The following is a 13,721-nucleotide window of genomic DNA, read 5'->3' as shown; positions in this document are numbered from 1 at the left end:
ACCCACTGCACCACAGCATTGGCCCCTATAGTCTAGTTTTAACAGCAGTGTACAGGTCAGTGTCAATTTCCTCATTTTTATAAATGACAACTATGAGATTTCACCACCAGGAACATGAGTGAAAGGTGCATGGGACTCCATAATCTCTACCGCTTCTTGTGAGTCTTCAAAATGAGAAGATTAAAAAAAAAAAAAAGTTAGTGTGTATGTTAAACTTTCTTTGCAGGGTTGGGAGATATGGGGACATAAAATAAGCAGCCCCATAAAATTTAGCTTCCAAGGTATTATTATCTACTAACTCTTCACAAAACCCTACAGGACATAAATGGCAGTCTTTAGATTGAATAAATCTAAATCTAATGTAATCTACTTAAGTCGAGCTGTAATAAAAGGCTTCAGTTTAAATGAAATTATCAGTTTTCAGAATATGCTTAACTGAATAGCCTACACTTACATAACCCATTAAACAAGAGCCTTTGATGTTTTCTTCCTTACCAAAAAAACAGTTTTAACAGATAGAAATGAGATTTTCTTAGACATATTCAGTTTAAATACTTAACGACTATTCCTAAAAAAGGGTGTAACAGTTTACCATCTCTGGACTGTTCTCTATGGGAGCAATCATATCTGTATTAATTCACCATTTTAATTTCCATGGTTCTTGATAGCTAGTCAAATTCCAGTAACTATCCATCAATGGATGACTTCATGTTATAACCACAGTTCAATGTCCAAGATCCTCCAGCTTTGAGAATGAGAGAGAGCAGGTAAGAGGGGACGGGGGTGAATATGGACAGGATCCAGCTTCTCCCAGGTCAAAGGATTATATTGACCACTACAACCTAGTATTAGCATAAAAGTTGACCTCAGGGAAACCTTAAATTGCTTCCTCAGATGACTTAAGTCTTTTTTTTCTATCTTTCCTTATTTGACAGGCAGAGAGAGAAAGAGTACCCCACCCTACCCACTGGTTCATTCTCCAAATGCCCATAATGGATGGGGCTGAGGCCAGGAATCAGGAACGGAATCAAGGTGTTCCATGTAAGAGGCAGAAACCCAGTCCTTCTTTCTTTCTTTTTGTTTAAGACTTACTTATTTGAAAGTCAGAGCTAGAGAGGGAGACATCCAAGAGAGAGATCTTCTATCCTCTGGTTCACTCCCCAGATGACAACCATGGCAGATCTCCCACACAGGTGGCAGAGGACCAAGCAATTGGGGCATCTTCTGCTGCTTTTCCTAGGCCATTAGCAGGGAGCTGGATCATAAGTAGGGCAGCCAGGACAGGAACCAACGCCCTTATGGGATGCTGACATCACAGGCAGTAGCTTTCTTTACCCACTACGCCACAATACCAGCTCCTGAAACCCCATTTCTTGAGCCATCCACTGCCTCCCAGGTTCTGCACTAATGTGAAGCTGGGGACAGGAATTAAATTGAGGCATTCTGACATGGGACATGGACTACTAGGCTAAACACCTGTTCCCTGCTAAATGTTAAAGGCTTGGGCTGGCGCTGTGGTGTAACGGGTAAAGCCGCCTCCTGCAGTGCCGGCAACCAGTTTGAGTCCCGGTGCTCCACTTCCAATCCACCTCTCTGCTGTGGCCTGGGAATGCAATAGAAGATGGCCCAAGTCCTTGGGCCCCTGCACCCATGTGGGAGACCCGGAAGAAGCTCCTGGCTCCTGGCTTCAGATTGGTGCAGCTTCTGCCGTTGCGGCCAATTGGGGAGTGAACCAGCAGATAGAAAACCTTTCTCTCTCTCTCTCCTCTCTCTCCTCTCTCTTCTCTCTCTCACTCTCTTTACCTCTCCTTCTCTCTGTGTAACTCTGACTTTCAAATAAATAAATAAATATTTTTTAAAAATTTTTAAGGTTTTTTAATAACTGCAAAAAAGACTAAACTGGTTATCAGAAAACCACCTCAATAATCTTTATCATTAATGTTTTCAATTTTTCTTTGCTATAGTACAATTCCTTAAGCTCAACAATTGTATAATTTATACCTAATATACATAAGCTTATATATTTGTCTATATTCAAGTATAAATATATAAAATATACAATTACACTAGAACTACTGCCTTATAAATCTTTAAGGATACACATGTTATTTATTATTCAGGAGTCCAACGTACTAACAATTTAACACTCAATTAAACCATGCCCTAAATTTAGTCTACCTAGGAAATTAAAAAGCAACTATAGCTAGTGACAAGAATCTTGAGAGTAATGTTGAATTTCAGCACTACCATTTACCAGCTACGTCTTAGTTTCAAGAATTACAAAATAGGTACTACTGTCATGAAGATTAGAATAAAATCATAAAATATAAAAATGTTTGATAAACCAGAAAGGTACAAGGAAAAATGGAATGAAAAGATAAGTTTATTTTAAGGTAAAAAAAAATTATAAACCAGACAATACCTTGATTGAAATTAAAATCACTAATGAAGGCCAAATATACATTTAGTGTCTCCAGAGGTGACATTCTGAAAGGAAAACATCACTTTTGTAGTATGTGGACTGAAGATAAAAAACCAGAATCAAATCAGGAGACGAATCAATCAAATTAGACAAACCCAAATAAAAATACTTTCTTAAAAATAACTAACCTGGGGCAGGCACTGTGGCCTAGCCTGCAGTGCTGGCATCCCATTTGTATGCTGGTTGGAGTCCTTGCTGCTCCACTTCCAATCCAGCACTCTGCTATGGCCTGGGAAGGCAGTAGAAGATGGCCTAAGTGCTTGGGTCCCTGGACCTACATGGGAGACCTGGAAGAAGCTCCCGGCTCTTGGCTTTGGATCAGCTCAGCTCTGCCCATTGTGGCCATTTGGGGACTGAACCAGCAAATGGAAGATCTTCCTCTACCTCTCTTTCTCTCTCTCTCTCTCTCTCTCTCTCTCTCTCTGCCTCTGCCTCTGCCTCTGCCTCTCTGTAATTGTGCCTTTCAAATAAATAAATAAATCTTAAAAAAAATAAAATAAGGAGCCAGCACTGTGGCATAGCAGGTAAAGCCGCTGCCTGCAGTGCCAGCATCCAATATGGACGCTGGTTCAAGTCCCAGCTGCTCCACTTCCAATTCAGCTCTCTGCTATGGCCTGGGAAAGCAATGGAAGATGGCCCAAGTCCTTGGATCCCTGCACCCTCGTGGGAGACCCGGAAGAAGCACTTGGCTCCTGGCTTCAGATCAGGTAGCTCGGGCTGTTGCAGCCAATTAGAGTGAACCAGTGGATGGAAGACCTCTCTCTTCCTCTCCTTCTCTCTATGTGTAACTCTTTCAAATAAATAAATAAATCTATAAAAAATAAAATAAAATAACTGACCTGTATTATTCAAGCGCAAGACAAAGAATGACTATGGAACTCTTACAAATTAAAGGAGGCTAAAAAACAGTATGTGATCAAACTGATAAGACTGGAACAGAAGTACAGATTAGACATAAGCAATGTATCTATGCTAAATTTCTGCTAGTTGATAATGGCTATAATGGCTGTGTTACTATCTTTGAGAATAACCTATTCTCCAGAAATATAGTCTTGGACATTAAGGGGTAAAAGACATGCAACGCATTCTACAACAGTTCACAAAATAACACCTAACAATGTGAGTGGCCAGCACAAGACAGGGATGGCAAGATGTTAAAAACTGGTGAATATGGGATAATAGAGAGATAGTCTACTGTATTATTTTTGAAACGTATATGTCAATTTGAAGCTACTTCAAAATGAAGAATTCAAGAAAACAAGCTATTATCCTCCAGAGTTTACTAAGCTAAAGAATTTTAAAGCACTACTTTTAAAGGACAACAATCACTCCACAAAATTAATATAAAGTTACAAGGAATTTCAATCAAAAACTACAAGGAGGCCTGGCACCCTGGCAAAGGGCAAAAATAAACCTCAAAATAATATCTGCAAAGGCTTCAGATGATAGATTTATCAGAAACAAAATATAAAACAAATATAGTTAACAGGTTTTTAAGAGATAAATATTAAGAATATGTCCAAGAAAAAAAAAATGACTCTCTAGAAAAGGAGAGGAAGTCTTAAAAAAAAAGAACTGAATGAAGCTTCAAGACATAAAAAATAAGCCTTGAAAACATTATGTTAGAGGCTGGCTCTGTAGTGCAGAGGGTAAAGCATCAGCCTGCAGTGCCAGTATCCCATACGGACATTGTTCAAGTCCCAGTGGCTCTACTTCCTATCCAGCTCCCTGTTAATGGCCTGGGAAAGCAGTGGAAGATGGCCCAAGTCCTTGGGCCCCTGCCCCGACATGGGATACCTGGAGGAAAGCTCCTGGCTTTGGATCACTGTAGCCATTTGGGAAGTGAATCAACAGATGGAAAATATCTCTCTCTTTTTCTCTCCTTCCCTCTCTAACTGTGCCTTTCAAATAAATAAAATAAATCTTCAAAAAAATAAAGACATTATGTTAAGTGAAATAAGCCAGACGCAAAAGGACAATTACTGTGTGATTCCACTTATGTGAGTTACCTAGAAGAGTCAAATTCATAACAGGCAGATGGTTGCGCAATCATGTCAATGTACTTGATGCGACTGAACTATTAAAATAAGTATTATTAAAATGGTAAATTCTATGTCACATATACTTTGCTACATCCCATATCAGAGTGCCAGTTCAAGTCCTGGCTACTCTGTTTCCAATCTAGCTCCCTCTAATGCACCTGGGAGGCAACAGAGGATGGCTCAATTACTTGGGTTCCTGCTTTCTTTCACACAGGAGACCCAGCTGGAGTTCCTGGCTCCTGGCTCCTGGCTCCTGGCTCCTGGCTCCTGGCTCCTGGCTTCAGCCTGGCCCAGCCCTGGATGTTGTCCCTATTTGGGGAATTAGGTATCTCTCTCTCTCTCTCTCTCTCTCTCTCTCTCTTTCCTCTCTCTCTCTCCGTCACTCTACCTTTAAAAAAAAAAATAGGGGAAAAATTTTAATAGCTGATAAGAAAACTACCCAATAACTTCAAGAAAAAATACTAATTATTCAGAACACAAAACAGAAAGGCAAAGAAACAGAAAATACAAACAAGAGGCATCCAGGGTAGCGTATAAAGATCTGACATACTTCAAGTCCAACTTCCAAAGAAAAAACATGGAAGATGAAATCTGAGCAAATGGCCAAAAAATTCTCCAAAATTGTAAAAAGACTCCAATCTTCAAATTATAAAGTTTAGTGAATCCCAAGCATGATAAAAAAAAAAAGAGAGAGAAATTAACTGCTAGACATATAAAAATGAAACCACAGAACATCAAGGACAAACAAAACATTCTAAAATTGGCCATAAAGAAACAACAGATTGCCTATAAGGGAATTAACCTTGATTGTGGAATTTTCAAAAGCAATAAAAGCCAAAAGAGTATGGAATTAAGATATATAATGAGGAAAGAAAAAAAAACTGCTAATCTAGAATACACATTCAGAAAGACCATCTTCAGGATTGACATGAAGATAAAAGACATTTCCAACAATTTTTTCCGAAAGACTCTCACTATAGAAAATTCTAAAATATCTGTAACAGAAAATGATCCCAAGTCCCAGGCAGGATGTTTGAGATGCAGAAGAGAGGGAAAAAAAGGCAGACATTCATAAATACATAGACAAACCAAAGCAACAGTGTTTAAAATAATGCTATCTGATTTGATGAGATAAGTGAAGCACTAAAAGGAAAATCACAGAGTTTAACTTCCCAACTTGAGAAGGAACTGGAACTTAAAAACAAAAAACATTCACATATAAATAAAAAGAAAAGCAGGGGGCAGGGGGCAGGCTCCGAGGCACCCCTCAGGGAATCCACACCCTACATCTGTGCACCAGGGCTCTAGTCCCGCCTCCGCTTCTGATCCAGCTGTATGCTAACAAGCAACCAGTGAGGCAGCAGGTGTCTGAGACCCTGAGACCCGGGCTGAGTTGCAGGTTCCTGTCTTCAGCCGGGCCCAGTTCTGGCTGCTGCGGCATCTGGGGAGTGGACCAGTGGACGGAAGGCATCTCTTTGGTCTTCCCCTTTCCCTCTATCTCTCCCTTTCTGTTTCTCTACCTTTCAAGTAGATTAGAATAAACTTTAAAAAAAAAAAAAAAAGGTTGTAGGCAGTGTTCTATTTTTTAATCTGGTTGACAGTACATGATAGTTCATTATATAATTCCTTAAACTCTACATATACTATAGCATATGCTTTTGTAAGGGTAATAAAAGTAAACTCAAAAGACTAGATCACTCCCACAAAATGTAAAATATTCCCAAACCTTGGTCTTAAAAGTTGAAATACTAAAAAGGTTTATTATTTCATTCAATAAATACTTATCAAGTGCCTAACCTGCCCAAGCCTGAGGGGAGGAGGACCAAGAAGCTTCCCCAGCTGTACGCTTTCTTACAGAAGGCAATGGGCCCATGTAGCTACTCACATTTAGATGATTTGATAGAAAATAAATGTAAAAACTCAGTTCGTCTGCAACACTGGATCCGGGTTAGGTACTCAGTAGCCACTGAGTCCCTGCACTGAACAGCGTACATCCAGAAAATTTCCACACTGCAGAAAACTGCGTAGGACAGGGTTGCTGCATTTTATTATAATACTAGTAATACTGACAACCAAATAATCTCAAATTTAAAAAACATTTTAAATAGATGGGATGCCCTCTTACAGTCATTTTATTTCTATGAAACCACAGCTATCTAGTAGTGTTTAAAACAGGTTGATATTTATTTAAAAATATATGAAGTACAGAAACTGTTCAACATCTTTTATGTTCCACCAAAAACCATCATACACAGTATTATTTAAAAAAAGAAAGGGGAGGGAAGGGGAGGGAAGGGAAGAAGTGGGTCCAAACGCATCAGAACAGTTCTACTAGCATGAAAGGGATGTAGGCCAAACATCCATAATAAACGTAACACACCTTCCTGGGGGCTTCAATTTTAGTTAAGAATATTTTTAAAACATTTTAAATATATTTAAGATAGCAAAGTTCATCTGCATTTTTAAAAATAAAACTCTACAGGCACCAAGGACTTCAAATTATAGCAAGAGATGCATCCCTAGACTTCTGGATATACTCATCCAGTCATTTCTGCCAATGGAAGTATTTCTGTAGAAAAATTCAAAACTGTTAAAATAAATAAGTTATATATGATTTTTAAAAATTTACCAAATACAATGATATACAACAAAACTCTCTAAATACCATCTTTAAATATCTAAAGCAGCAAACCTCCAATTTTCTCTGAAAATTAAGACAGGGAGCCCGAGCCTCTAGCTTTCTTTAAAAATTAAAAAATAGGAATCCCAAGTCCCCAGTTTTCTTTAAAAATTAAAAGACAGGGGGCCCAACTTAGCCCAAAATTTTGCTTTAGGCATTCTAATACATATTTAAGTATTTCTATAACACTGTCAACTTTTTAAACTACCTAATCAAAAATACTCAAAGCAAACAAATGCACGTTTGCCTAGACTTGGTTTGCACCGCCAGTGGCCTCCACCACCACGCTAAACGAACCAAGAAGTCAGCTTCTCTTCTAGACAACTAATGCAGTTTCAGTGCGCACTTATAGTAATACTCGGTTTGTGTCCCCAAGACTTCTGTGGATCCACTTACATAACCCATTATGCACAGTGCTGCACTATTCTCTCTCTAGAAAGCACTCTGAATACTGATACTTGTACAAGGTTTACTGCTGTACGAAACAGAAAGGCTTTTCCCACTCTAGGTTCAACTATGTTTCCTGCAGAAGAGGTGAAAAGCAAGCCCATTTCTACTGCTTCACTGTGGCAGAGGAGCAGTTATTTATCGTGTTGGCTAATCAACAGAGTAATGACTTAACGCAGCACCTCCAGGCAGCCCCCACAGCGCACCAGTTTTCTCCTGAGGCTCTGGTTGAGAAACACGGTCTTAAACAAATAATTTGGAGCAAGTTGTGTGAACTCAACTGAAAACAGTCTGAGCTGCTCCTTGAAATGTGCTATAAGGATGAATCATGAAACCTGACAAAATTTAGTTCAATCGTGGTAAGAATTACCATGCACCTCCTGCAGGGTAACAGGAGTAGGAGGGCAGAATGTACCTCTAACCTAACTTAATATGCATGCATAGGTTGGATAAGCACTGTCCCCTAATCCCTCAGGTTCTGTTCAAGCCTAGATTTTCAGATTTCATAGAACCATAATCTTAAGAGGGAAAGGGGTATGACATAGGGTTGCCAACTTCTACTCTGCCAAGGACATTTAAAAAAAAAAACACTACCAATTATAAGCACCATAATTTCCCAAAAGAACTAACATATTCCTATCAAGATGGTAATATTTTTGCAGATTAAATTCAATAGATTTAAGCTTTATGAAAAGCTAAGTAACTATGTCTCATTTCACTTTAGACAGTGGAAACTTGGTCATAAAGCTGACACCACGCCACAGTGCAGCCTTTGGGAACCAGAGGTCTAAGTGGCTAGCTCCCACTTAGAAAAAGAAAGCCAAGACAGGACGTGCCCAGATCAAACATTAACCTATTCAATAATGAGGAAACGGAGCCACGGAGGGGTTCAGGGACTCGCCCAAGGTTACAGACCAAGGATTTTAACACAGGGCTGTCTAATTCAAGAGTCAGAATTCTAACTATCACGCTAGGTTTCCTCTAATATTCCTCCAACGGCATAAAGATCCACCTCACCCAGTCACCTCCTGTGACCAATGACGACGGAGGAATTTCCAAGACAGCTGGTGGGAGGGAGAGGTGTACTCTCTGGCCATCATTCAGACTGAAGTTAAATGGAACCCCTGACCTTTGCCTCATTAATACCAGGCTCACTGAAACTAAGCCAACCAGCCCAGACAAAGCACACACAAAACCCCCCGGCTCCGACAACACTGACACAGGAGTCTTTGGACATTCCCAAGTGCCTGTGATAGAGTGAAAAACATATTCTTGAAGAACAAAAGCAATGTATTAATTCTCAAGGAGGAAATAAACACTTCCATGATAACTCAGTCTAAAAATAATAAACTTGCCAGCAAAAGTTACAACCCTGAGTCTCATTCAGCAATCCATAAAAATCTTCTACATGTTAATACACAAGCTCCCCCTATTCAAATATCTAAACAGAAAAACACATGAAATTCCATAAATTTACCATTCTTAAACAGTTTCTAAAATAAAACACGTAACTTTCATATACATGATGGAAAAACGTGTCTTATTCTATCCCTCTAACATAATCAGATTATTACACATGTTAATCAAAAGCACTTACCAAAAAAGAGTTGGAAGAAAAGTAAGTACATACCAGATTCTAGAAAAGGTAATATTAATAGCCAGTTTTATTAAGAGGCACAAACGTTATCTTTGAATATTCAGAGGTTCTTGATATTCAAGCCAAAATCAAAGTCACACACATAAATAAATGGAATGCTGGATCAGAGATTTGTTTTCAACTCCCCATGTATCACTTGCCAAACAAATGTCCAAAAGAAACAACCTAACACAGCTTTTAAGTAACCCAAGTCTGACACTCTGGACCAAATGAGTCTGACATAGTCTGTCTTCAAGTATGGTAATGTCAGCACAGTATTCTTGCCAGCAGGAACAAGAAATTTTTATTTCCCTGTTGGATGTTTAGTGATCAGATTCTCTCTATGCCATCTGAATCTGCAACGGGAGGCAGCAGCATACACACTATCAGATTCTTTACCCAATGCCTGAAACAATTTTAGTGTCTCTTCCTTCTGTCTTCATCAGATGTCAGCTAAAATAAAGTTTTTATTCTTTCCCCTGTTCACTTTCCCTTGGCGCCTTCATCTCCTTACACAGATTCAGCTACAATGAGTACGCCTATTTGTATTTTTCCCTACACCCATGTTTAACATATGCCTAGTCCTAACCTCTCTGCTGAACTGCAAACCTTCATTTCCAAAAGCCTCTGGGCATACCCTGTATTTGGCAACTCTACAGAAAACTCAGCATCCAAAGCTGACCTCATTCTCCACCTTCTTCCTCATACTCCTAGTAACAGTACTACCGTCAACATCGCCCACATTTAAAAAGCACAACCTTCAATCTCCATGTCCTCCAAACCTTCCCCATCACTCTCTCCCTCCACCCACTAAAATTACCAAGTCCTGTCGAGCCTTTTTTCTCAGCCCATTGCCTTTACCCTTGCCCAGTTGATATTATAATATTCAAAGTCAACTGCCCACAACAAATCATTCTGCACACTACACGGTTAGACCTTAGTCACTTCTCCTTACCTCTCAAATGTCAAACTTCTAAATGTGACACTCAAACATGTCCCCCATCCAGCCCCAACTTAAATTTCAAACCTCATCTCTTACTCCCCAGAATGAACCTTCTATTTCAGTTCACCTTTTTTTTTTCTTAGATTACACTTTCTTTTCTTTTTTTCTCCCCCAAGAAACCTTTTCCACCTCTTCCACTAACTCTTCTCTAGATACATAATGAACCTTTCCAACACCACACGTCTTCTAGCCACAATCTCTTTATTTGAAACGTCATCTTCACCCACCTAATCCCAAGCTCAAAACCTTTGTCTCAGAAAACAACGAACTTGGGTTGCCAGTGTATGAGGATACAGTGCCAGGTTGTGGAGAGGCACAGGCTTTGGCACCAGACAGATACAAATTCAACTGAGGACTGTTACCTGCCAGCCACAAAGCCCCCAGCAGGTTACTTTACATATTTGAGCCTCAGCATCTTCATTATTAAGAAAGATGGCTAACAGGTTGTTGCACTAGCATATAGCCTGCTGCTCCGTAAATGGCCAATAAACAAGAGTTGCAGAGTTATCCTTGTAAATATTTATCTCCTACTTCCTACAGTTACTTAAACTAAAAATGAGCCCCTTTTCCTTTTACACAACTCCAAACTTTAGATCAAACCACCGAGGTAGTATTTACATGTATTCCTTTATGTTGTAAATTTCTATGCAAATATCTTACACCCCCAACTAGATTTCCAAGTCCTAAAGACCAAAGACAGGATCTTCCCAGCCTTAAGTTAAGCAGAACACTGTGCTTTTCACGAGGCTCTCAACACCTACCTCTGATGTTAAGTCCCAACAATCGGGGGGAAAAAAAAAAAAAGATCAGTAATGCCTAAACAATATAATTCAACTCTTGAGGATTTCAGGCACACCTCAGAAAATTACTGCCAAAACATGAGTCTTAGTTGTACAGCTCTATCTTTATTTGCTCCTGCATAGTTGCTTAACACATCGCTTCTCGGCCTTGTGGCTAAGACTGCCCACAGCTGCTTAACACATCTCGGCCCACAGCAAATGTTCAGCATTTGTTGAACTGACCGGAGTAATATAAAATTTGCAATGTGTCAAATAAGGCGATTTTCCCCAATCTTCTTTTTCTGCTCTTAACAACTCTTGAAATATTTTTCTTCAAAAGCATTAAATACATACCTGTAGTGCAGACCCATACGCAAATCTAACTTGATTCTTTTCCAGATTCTCTCAATTACAATCATCCAACCTTATGTTCTAAACAATCAAGCGCTTCAAATGCCTAAGGATCTACAGTTCGCATCTCAATCTTAAAGTTGTGCAACTCATCTCTACAATTTTTTCCAGGGACTTTTAAAATCAGCCACCGTTTGCTTGCTCAAGATCAACACTGCCGAAATAAATTTTCCTTTGCATAAGAGAGCTCACTGAACTTGTCACTTCAGTCTATTTTCCCTAATTCATGATATTACTTCCCTCCCCTGCCGGCGGTGGGAGGAGAGAGAATGACATCAGCACCCAAAAAACTACAGTATAAGTCCTAATAGAAGCACAATACGAGAGGTGCAGAGAGGGCCACGCGCTGCATCAAAGTGACTTCCGTGTATACTTCACACTGCAAACACAGTTGTCAACCGCTCACAGTCATAATCCGTCTTCACTGCATTCCCTTATGGCCATACTAAAAAAAAAATCAAATATAGAAAACCCGTATTTCCCACAAACCTTCCTTCAGTTTAGTACCTCAAAACCTGCTTCCTAGAAGTAACTCCCTACATCATCCTCTTCTCCAGGAAACTCTCAAGTTAGCGAGGCAAACACTTCACGATGTAAGTTTAAGCAAACAAAACTCCTCTGCCCACCTGTGTGAACCCCTGCATTGCAGCAACAGCTGTAACGGTACCGGGAGCCTTTCCGGAGAAATCAAGCGCGGCTTCTCTTTGAAAGTTAAGGAGCATGACAGTTCCAAACAGAAAGGGAAGCAAACTTTGGAAGGAAGGGGACTTAATAACTCTCCCAGCCTCTGCAATCGGTTCGTGCGATAAACCTCTTGACTGAACTCAACGCAACTCTGACTCCCGAGCGCACTTTAAAGAACACCATCATTTTCTGACGTCAGCAAGACGCTAGGCGAAATTATCTGAACTCGCTGTTTTCGTCAGGCAAGTTGTTTTTTGTTTTGAAGTGACTTCCACAACAAGCTTCAACAAGCTTTCAAGCGAGAAAGGAACATGCAAGGCACTGGCGCCACGGGAACCTACGTCTCCCGAACCGATGCCGAGCGCAGTCCAAATCCATCCAGGACAACCCCGAAGTGGGCATGGACGAAAAGCCTTGCAGAAGATCTTCGGCATCTACACCAGCAGCGCCCCACCCTGGGACCGAAGCGGCGGCACCCCTGGGACCCGGGCTAATTCTTGAGCCCGGCGGCAGACCCAAAAGAGGAAAAAGTCAGGCACTGGAGCCCAGGATCGGGTCTAGGGTCCAAGTCTATCGCCCCAAATCAGACACAGAAACTCACACCCGGGAGGCGGCGAGATTTGGGGGAGCAGAAGCGAGGGGGGCGGACGGACAGAGGCCCAGCCCATCCCGATTCCCGAGTCCCAACAGCAACAACAGCTCCGGGAACCCCCCTCCTAGGCTCCGCCCCGCCCACCCCAGGGCCCCGCAACCCGCTTCTTCCCGCCCCCCGCACCCCCGGGCTGGGCTGTGACCGCGGCGGTCGACAACACCCTTTCCCGGACCCCGACAGCCGAGCCCACAGTCCGGAGCCCCGAGTCCCGGAGCGGGCAGCGGGGGCCCCCAGAGCGCTAGCTCCGACGCGGGCTCGCGGCCGCCCCAGTCCCTTCCCGCGGCCACTCACCATCGGCCCCGCTGCTGGCCACGGGCAGGACGCGGGTCGGCGGGAGCGGACTCCCGCACTCCAAACCCGGGAGGAGCCCGTACTCGGACCCGATCGAGCCCCAGCGGCTGTGCCTACAAGGCCTCTCTCCGGCCCGAATCCTAGAAAAGCACTTCCGGGGGAGCGGGGGAGGGAAGGGTTTTGGCACCGGAACTGCTCGCGGGCTGGAGCTGCCAGGGCCTCCTGGGCGGGCCGGGCCGGGGCGGGGCCTCTCCCGCCGGCGCCCGCAAAGCCGCCCCCGGGCCCTGGGCTAACCCTTTCGGCCCCGCGGCTGCTGGGCTCCTGGGGGTGAGGCTGCAGCCTTTACTTTCTCACTGCGCTTAGGGGTGGTTGTGCTCCAGGCCGTAGTTTCGCAGAACGAAAGCTGAGGCTTGGAAAGTTGCGGTGCAAAAGTGCTGCGCACCCACACACCTGGCCCGTCGCCTCGCCAGCGTTCACTCCCACCTGCCTGCCTTACAAACAGAGGTCGTTGGCATCGGTGGGCCGCTTACTACACGGTGGGCACTGTACCCAGCGGTTCTGGTGCGTGCGCTCCGCCAGCCTCTCGAGGTTGGTGCTATTTACATCTTGGCAGA

The 13,721-nt window shown here is 42.3% G+C and overlaps 1 protein-coding gene across 5 annotated transcripts in view; it reads right to left on the bottom strand.

The window, feature by feature from the left end:
- FRS2 (fibroblast growth factor receptor substrate 2) overlaps positions 1–13,307 on the bottom strand; it is a 120,052-nt gene extending 106,745 nt beyond the window's left edge. For 4 of the 5 annotated variants that reach the window (XM_070052611.2, XM_051845655.3, XM_070052609.2 and 1 more), the window contains exon 1: positions 13,108–13,307. The gene's annotated coding sequence lies outside the window, so the exon portion shown is untranslated. Of the gene's footprint in view, positions 1–12,106; positions 12,863–13,107 lie in introns of those variants that run through there. The other variant, XM_051845661.3, reaches the window with a different exon arrangement.
- Between the last annotated feature and the right edge of the window lie 414 nt (positions 13,308–13,721).

This window comes from Oryctolagus cuniculus, chromosome 11, assembly GCF_051225735.1.
Source record: "Oryctolagus cuniculus isolate XC-2025 breed Fujian yellow rabbit chromosome 11, ASM5122573v1, whole genome shotgun sequence".
In the NCBI taxonomy this organism is placed as follows: domain Eukaryota; kingdom Metazoa; phylum Chordata; class Mammalia; order Lagomorpha; family Leporidae; genus Oryctolagus; species Oryctolagus cuniculus.
The sequence above is the reverse complement of the archived record's forward strand: the minus strand, read 5'-3'. Positions and strand labels throughout refer to the sequence as shown.